The sequence below is a fragment of the Gossypium hirsutum genome, chromosome A12, assembly GCF_007990345.1.
Source record: "Gossypium hirsutum isolate 1008001.06 chromosome A12, Gossypium_hirsutum_v2.1, whole genome shotgun sequence".
NCBI lineage: Eukaryota > Viridiplantae > Streptophyta > Magnoliopsida > Malvales > Malvaceae > Gossypium > Gossypium hirsutum.
This window is the reverse complement of record NC_053435.1, coordinates 100945965-100954772: the sequence shown is the minus strand read 5'-3', so window position 1 is coordinate 100954772 and position 8808 is coordinate 100945965. Positions and strand designations below refer to the sequence as shown.

Below are 8808 nucleotides of genomic sequence, written 5' to 3'. Positions count from 1 at the left end.
ATCAACCTAGACTTCACTTGTTATTTGACTCTGAATCAGACAATTTATTCATTTGACTTGATCCGTAAAAATCCCTAAGTTATATTATTATCTCTCTCGAGACTAATAACGTCTAACCCTAGGTTGATTAATTGAAATCTTTTTCTAATTAACGTCCTAGTGTTGCATTAACTCAATATATGGATCTCCTTATTAGGTTTCACCCTAATCCGGCAAAATCTTATCACCCTATGTAACATAAGAATAAGAATAAGAACAACAATAAATCGTATGTAACATAATAATATGTAGATTATTTTTTAAAAAAACATTATGCAAACAAAGAATTAAAGCAAGTAATATACGAAACAAATTATACATATGTATATATAAGTAAATAATATACATAAATTAAAAAAGATAGTCTAATATAAATAGTATATATAAAAATAATAGGTATTTAAGAATAAACATCATATGAATCTTTAAAACAAAGAAATATAAAAGAGAATTTTTAAATTAAATGAACTATATAACAAAACAATTAAAATATATACAAATGCAAGTATAAAAATAACATACTAAGACAAATGTAAAATCAATAATATAATTCAAAATCATATACCAAAACAGTTTTAATAAAAAAAACTAAATAATAAATAAATTAAAAGAAATTACATAAATTAAAATAAACAAACTCAATTGAAATAAATGCAAACTAAAATGGGTAATTAATAAATAAAATAAACCATTGAAACAAAATCAAGGACTAAAACACAATGTGCGCAAATCAAAGAGGACTAAAAAACAAATAAACCAAATACCAAAACCAAACGTTTAACCGCGGCCTAATTTGAAACAGCGCGCAAATTCTTGGGGAAATTTTAAAAAACAAAGAAATATAAATAGGGCTTAATCAAATGATGGCGCAAATATGAAGGACTAAACGCACAAATTCCCAATTTGGAACGAAAACACGCAGACCCGATTATGGGTCAAGTTGACGCGCGAGTTCTTCCACCCCTTAAACGGCGCCGTTTTATCCTTGTCTATAAATTAAAAAAATTACCCTAAAATGCTTATTTAGCCTATTATCCCTTAAAAAAACTTAAAACCCCTTCTTTTTAACTCTCTCAAACCATATTTGACTCCGGCCCCTTGCATCTTAACCATCTCGCATCCCCCCTTTTGTGAAGCCTGCTCGAAACCCCAGGGTTTCAGTGGCTTTCATGGACGGAAAAGGACCTCCGTGGTAGCGCGCGAAGAACAGGTACGTTCTCGACCTTTCTTTTTTTATTTTCGTGTAAAAAACTTCAGAAACAACAAAAAAATGCAGAAATATGAAACAAAAATCACCTTTAAAATTGATGATTCTAATATTTTTGTATTGATTTCGGTCTGTGTGTTCATAACCAAAGACAAAGAGGGGATCCTTCTACATTTCCTCCCATTCGGCTTTATAGTCAAAAATAAAAATAAAAGAGAAAAAGAAAATAAAAATTTCCTTGCTGTAATTTATTGTTATTTGTTGTCCATTGGTTGTTTGCTGTTGTGGTTGTTAGTTTGTTGCAGGTGTGTCCAACTGGAGGACTAACGTGGAGGTCATGAAGGCGCGAAGAAAGCCGTGTGTAGGAGCTGCGGTGCAAACTGCTTTTAGAAACCCTTAGGGTTGCTGGAATTTTAGGTTATTGGCTTTGACCAGTTGGGCCAGTTACAGAGTTGGCCGCTATAATTTGGTCTATTTGGGGTTTTGGATGTAATGGGGTTTTGGGTTTTAATTTGGGTCTGGTATATTTCTGGGTTAAATTTATTATTAGGCTTGTAAGGAATGGACTAATTTGGTATTTTTAAATGCTGTTGTAAATGGACATTAGACCTTTAAATAATCTAGTTTATTATTTTTTTGGTTTTATTTTGTGTATGAGCCCGGGCGAAATGGGCTTTCTACAATGGATATCCTCTAGTTTTAGAAAGGTATTCAGATGCTAGTTGGATTACAAGTTTGGAAGATCATACATCTACTAGTGGATGGATTTTCATTCTTTGTGGAGGAGCCATTTCTTGGGGTTCCAAGAAACAAATATGTATTATTGATTCCACCATGGCAGCAAAATTTATTGCATTAGCCGCTGCATCTAAAGAAGCAGAATAGTTAAGAAAATTGCTTTATGATGTACCTTTATAGCCTAAACCAATTTCACATATTTCTGTCTGTTGTGATAGTGAGGCTACTCTAGCAAAGGCATATAGCCAAGTATATATTGGTAAGTCTAGACACATTGGATTAAGACATAGTTATGTCCGACAATTAATTTCTGATGGAGTGATCACTATTAATTATGTGAGGTCAAGTGAAAATTTGGCGGATCCTTTGGCAAAAAGTCTTGCTAGAGATGCAGTAAAAAGGACCTCAAAAGGGATGGGACTCAAGCCCATTAATTAGAGTCACCCATGATGAAAACTCGACTCAACGCTTGGTATAACGTCAAGTCTTGAGTTCAATGAGACAAAATACATCATTAGTATGTGACTGTTAGCACTATAAAAAAATCCATCCTAATATTAAAGTGCTAGGTACCCGTAATGATAAGGGAAGGATGAGTAGTGTACTCTTAATGGACCTATAACATAAATATGTTAGAGTGTTATAATTACGGGAACACTCTTGATGGGATCTACCTATGTAAGTGGAAGTATGGCCACTTCTAGGAGCTCAAGGACTTGGTTCTGACAGCACTCATGAAAAGAGGACACAGACATATGGCCATAATAGTGTCCCTAGATACTATGCATTGACCGATGTTGAAATCATTGTGTGAGATGTGTTCGGTTAATCAAATGAAATAGTTGGTTCAAAGCTTAGTCTACCATGAAATTTCGATTAACTTTAACATGTTTTCACTAAGTGAAGGTTCAATCGTAAGATACCTTCATTTATGCAAATTGATTTCCAAGAATATCAAATTTTAAAATATTTTTAAAATGGGGGGAGATTGTTGGAACATTTTCAAATATTTATAGTGTTCTAATAACTATAAATGAATGGGTGTAATTAATCAAAAGATTATATTATTTAATTTTTTGAAAAAGAATTATAACTATTTAAATAATTTTATTTGAATAGTTATTATGTATTTATTTTAAAGACATTATTATTCAGAAAGACACCTATTGATGAAAGATGTCTCTATGAAGAGACATGAAAATTTCTATAAATAGGAATGAGATCTCATTTGGAAATCATACCAACAAATTCTAATATTCTTTCTTTCCTTCCTTCATTTTCTAATATTATTAGATTATTCTATAAAGTATTACAGCAAAAATCCTTTATAGAAATTGAGTTCCTTGTCATACATTGCTCAGTGTGCAGTGGGCTATCCTCGTCAGTGCAAAACGCAAATAGCCATTGGCTTCATTGTATCCTCAGGGTTAATTTGCTTGAAACTCGTTTGCACACCGAAAATAGGTGGGGGCGAATATAACCTTAAAGATAGTGGCTTGATACACGCATTGGAGCCTTATCCTATTTCTTCTTCTGTTCGAGTTCCGTTCGTGTGTTCAAGATTTTCCTCACCGGAGATTTGTACTAACAGTTATAAAATAAAGAAAATATGTGATATTCATATTCGTTATTATTATAATATTTTAATAAAAATTTAAAAAATAATTTTTTAACTTATTATTAATATTTCATATATAAAGTATAAATTTTAAATATTTTTAAGTAATTTATATAAATTTGTATTATTTAATTTAAATATATAAATTATATTTTAGATTTACAAATGGTTAATTTATAAGTATATGCTGAAAAGAATAAAAATTGAGAAATTATGCTATTTTTTTTTTAATTTGCTAAACTATGTTGTTTTTTAAGTGAGAAAAGAAAACAAGTCTACGGTGCACTTTTAGCCACGTCAGTTGAAAAAGCGTCTTACAAGACGCATTTTCACTAAAAATTAATAAATTAATTTTTTTGTTATATGATTAAATATTATTACTTTTGTCCTTGAGTCTTGGGTTCAATTATTCTCCAACACATATTTTTATTTTTTTATTTTATGTTGTTTTAAGTTTTTTATATTTTTAATTAATACTTTTGACACATTAGTTATTTTGGTTAGACGGTTAGATTATTATGATTTCATCCTTGACTTTTAGTTTGATTCCTCTTATAAGTATTCTAATATGTATTTTATTTCAAGTTTTTTTATTATTTTTAATTAATGCTTATAATTAATAAATATATATTTTTAATTCATTTTTTAAATTTATAAAATTAAATAATTATTGCAAATATTATTATTTTTAGTAAATATGATTTTTATATAAGTAATATTTATCTTTCAATCTATATCATGAGTGTAGTAAATTGACATATTATCTAAGGTGTTATGGCGAATACTATAAGTAAGAAAGAATTGTATGAAACTGTGATTCCACGTCATCCCTATCCCTTTCCAATAGAAGAATGACAAATTAAATTTTTCCTCCTGATTTTTAGTATTTTCAGTTGGATTTGAATTTTTTCAAGAGAAAAATGTTGAATATAATAAGGAAAATCTGATTTATCAAAAATCTAATTTATTATTCTCTTATTAGAAAATAATAAGGATGACGTGGAATCACAATTTTATACAATTCCTTCCCTACTGAAAATAAGAAGAGTTTGTTTGGGAAAATAGGGAGCCTTGAGGATTGTAACAATGAGCACTAATGGGTTTCTTTAGAATATGTCAAACCTGTTTGGGCAATAAAGTAATATTAAAATAATGAAAGTTTAATGATAAAGCATAATTTACGAAGAACTTAAATTTGAAACAATCATGAACCATAATTATGAACCACATCATTTCAAAAATGGATTGAAAATGTTTTTGGCCCAAATGGTTGAAAATTTTTGTGCAATAGGTAATTGTTTTAGGTTTTCTGGGCCCAGGTTATTGGATTTTAGGATAAATAAAAATTGTAATTCTATAAAAAGAATTCTTTTTTTCATATTATAGCAAAATAATTTTATTCAGTTTTGGTCTCTTATATTTGAGATTTAATTTTATATTTTAATTTTTAATATAATTTAGTTTCTATATTTTTATAATATTATTAGTTATTTTAAGTATTAATTATTTAGATTAAAATATGAAATTTTTTTTATAAAAGATACTATTATAACAAAAACTTTTATATTTTTAACATTATGAGTTGAAATAAATGTTTTAAAAAAATTCACGTCAATTACTGAAATTATTAATGGTGTTAATTATTTGGCCTAACTAATAAGGTTATAATAACAGAAGGAGAAAATAAAATAAAATAAAAATGTAAAAATTAAATCATAAATTTAAGCATAATAGAGTGATTAGTATACTATAATATGACTCAAGACAATATGAACTTAACACAATCATTTATATATATATAGGCATTAAATGTATAATAAAAAATTTAATATTCAAATTTTTTAAATTTTTTAAAAAATTTATATATATAACATATTTGAATTATAAGATTTGTTATTTTGTATTAATTCATAGGAATATGAGGTAAGAATATTTATTATTTAAATTTACTTTGATTTTAATATAAATATTTTGGATATTAGAATTTGCTACTCAGGAGAATAAAGATTTCGAATATTCAATTTCTACAATTTTATTTTTATAAAATAATTTATTAATATTAATATTTTCAAAAGTTTATTTAATTCATTTTATTTTTCTTATATTTTATATTTAAATCTTTGAGTGAAAAGATGATAAAAGAAGTAATTGACTAGCTTTCATTTTTAAGTATCAAACTCTAAAAAAGATTTAAGTCATGATTGAATTTTGTGTGCAAAGTAGGGGAAATAAAAAAGGGATGTTTTTTTCTTAATGCTAAAAGAATTTGTTGGTTGTTAATTAAGACAAATGTGAAAGTATTATAATCCACGGTTAAGTTTTCCGATCACAATTATTTAGTATTAGTATTTTCAGATGGGACTCCTATTTTCATCTAAATAAGAGAAGAAATAGAATCGACGTTACCATAAGGAGGAGTACGATGTCGTGATGATGCAACGAACGACGTCCTGACAAGGCAATATCTCACGCCACGACGTGGCGACGTGTATTCAACTTAAATCGGGTTTCTTCTCCTAGTTAAATTTTATTATATTCTACCAGTTAAAATCTATTATTGTTTCCTAGTCATATTAAGACTTTAATATTAGTCTATTTAAAGATTTTTTGTAACCTTGTTTAGAGAGTTGACAGAATATCTCTTATATGAGATCTGATTAAGAGTTTTGAGGAGAGTTTTTGAGAGAATTTTGTATTTGAGTGTCGAAACCATTTTCTATTTTGAAAAACGGGAATCGACTTTTTAAAACGAAAGTTTGGAGTCGCCACCAATCTTTTTTATTTAGGTGTGATTGGATCACTTAACAAAACATTTTATTTTATTAAAATATCAATTTTGGCCTACGTAATTTGAGAAAACGGGTTCGGGGGTCGGTTACGTACGAGGAAGGATTAGCACCCTCGTTACGCCCAGAATTGGTACCAAATTGATTAAACAATGTCCTTATGTCTAAAATTTAAAAGATATTGTGATTTCTTTTAAAACGTTTGAATAACTCGAATTGGACATTAAGATTTCTTTGTTCCGAAGAAATAGAATATCACATCCAGCAAGTTAGGATACGACAACTTAAACCCTCGAAATCAAAATCACCTCATGGTTTCCAAATCTCACGTATTGAAATTTTAAATGGGTATTCGGTTATTTGGTCAAACGGTAAATCGAAACCCAGCACGTTAGGGCACGATTTCGCGAATTTCCAAACACGAAACATTGCCTTGTTTTGAGGAGTTTCCAAATGAGCAATTATAAAACCGGCTCAAAATATATTCGTTTGGTTTACTTAAGGGTAAAAGCAATCGATGTTGAGCGAAAATTTGGAATTTAAAATTTAATATAATAATAATCATACAAGCATAATATGGAGCATAAAATAAAAAACCGTGGCAATAATATTACATGAGTAATCAAAAGTAATAAGGAAATACAAAGGAACAAATTAGGGTACATGGAATGGCAACATATCATAAACTATATAAATACTAATATTAATACTCGAAGGTCAATGAATTAAAAGACAATTTTAAAAGAAATATTATGATACAAGCAAGATGTAACAAGTAAATAAATAAATAAAGGATGAATCATGTGAAGAAAAAGAAATTGGATATCATCTATATACAACCAACAAATTACATGTAAAAATTTAAAAACAAGTAGTATATGAAAAAAAATAGATAAAAAAATAAGGAAAATGAATAATATATCAAAGGGTAATGTATGCATGAATTTTAAAATGAATATTAGGAAAAAAGAAACCAGAACACATTCTATATAATATACCAACTTAAATAAATAATTTGCATAAAATGAAGAAAGGCTTATTGTAAAAATATATGTATATGCAGAAATAATAATATAAAAGGTCTAAAATAAACAATAATACATAATGAAATAGGGTCTTTAAAAAAGGGATAAATTATATATATAGATTTTAAAAAAAGAAAATACAAAACACAAATAGATTTATTTAAGTAAATATATATACACAAAATAATACAAAAACAAAGATATATACCCAAAAATGTATAACATATTAATGCATAAAATTATTTAAAATAAATATCATATCAATTTTCAAAATAAAGAGATCTGTATAAAAGAAAACTTCAAAATACAAATAAAATTTTATAATAGAACAATTTAAAAGTTTACACAAATTAAAACAACGTAAGGTCTATGAAATAGTTTTAAAATACTATATCAAGAAAAAAAATTTAAAAACGAATAAAAATAATATATATATAGCAAATTTTTAGACGGAAAAAAAAGAGAAAGAATTACAAAGAATAAAGCATAAACTAAAAAACTCAATTGAAACCAAAATAAAATTTAAAGGAGAATTTACAAATTAAGAAAATTATTAAAACAAAGTCAAAGGCTAAAAAGGGATATGCTCATATAAACAAGGATTTAAAACGCAAATATCCCAAGTCTTGAGACGCAGCATTTAAAGGAGGACCTAGATGAAGTAACGCATAAATTCCAGACATAATTTAAAAATAAATAAGATGCAATCAAGGCTTAATCAAAAGCCAGCGCAAATGGGAAGGGACCTAACGCAATAAATTTCCCTTTTGGTTTATGCATAAAAGAAAACTCCCCTTCCCCAAAATTATCTGTCGTGAACCAAAAGGGAAAAAAAGTTTTCTCCTTTTCTATTCTACTACCCTTTCTACTCTGCTAGGGCACAAATGGATTAGCCCCCCTACTGTTAATCCGCCTCGATCCAGCCGGAGGAGCCACAACCAGGTATCTTCGACCCCTTTTTGCTTTCTTTTTTTTATATATTTTTTTTGAAAAAAACTTCAAACACTATGTCCATTTTTGAAAAAACTCAAAATAAACCCATGAAAAGAGAACATCAATAACAGCAAAAGAAATCTAAAAAAATAAACGCAACCTTTGCTTTTTGATTTCTCTGAATTCTTTTCTGTATATTTGTTGGCTTTTTAGATATGTATTCTATTTTTCTGGAAAAGGGAAAGGAAAAAAAAAGGTCTCTTTACAATGAAAATTTGTAGACTTTATAGCCGAATACAAGGTGTATCTTTGCTATTTTCCTGCTCAAATCGCAGGTTGTGAAGACGTGGAGGAGGAGCCATTCATGGGTGTGCTAGCGTGGGGAGAATCCATTCGTAGGTGTGCTGGTGTGGAGAAAAGCCGTTCGTGGGTACATGGTGGTGCTGAAAATGGTTGTGGGCT

General features: G+C 28.2%; 1 long non-coding RNA gene across 1 annotated transcript; it reads left to right on the top strand.

Annotated features, from left to right (window-relative positions):
• Positions 1-721: 721 nt before the first annotated feature.
• Positions 722-1891, top strand: LOC107946908 (uncharacterized). Its single transcript, XR_001697025.2, has 2 exons — positions 722-1249; positions 1542-1891. It is a non-coding gene; the product is annotated as an uncharacterized lncRNA (long non-coding RNA).
• The last annotated feature ends 6917 nt before the right edge of the window (positions 1892-8808 follow it).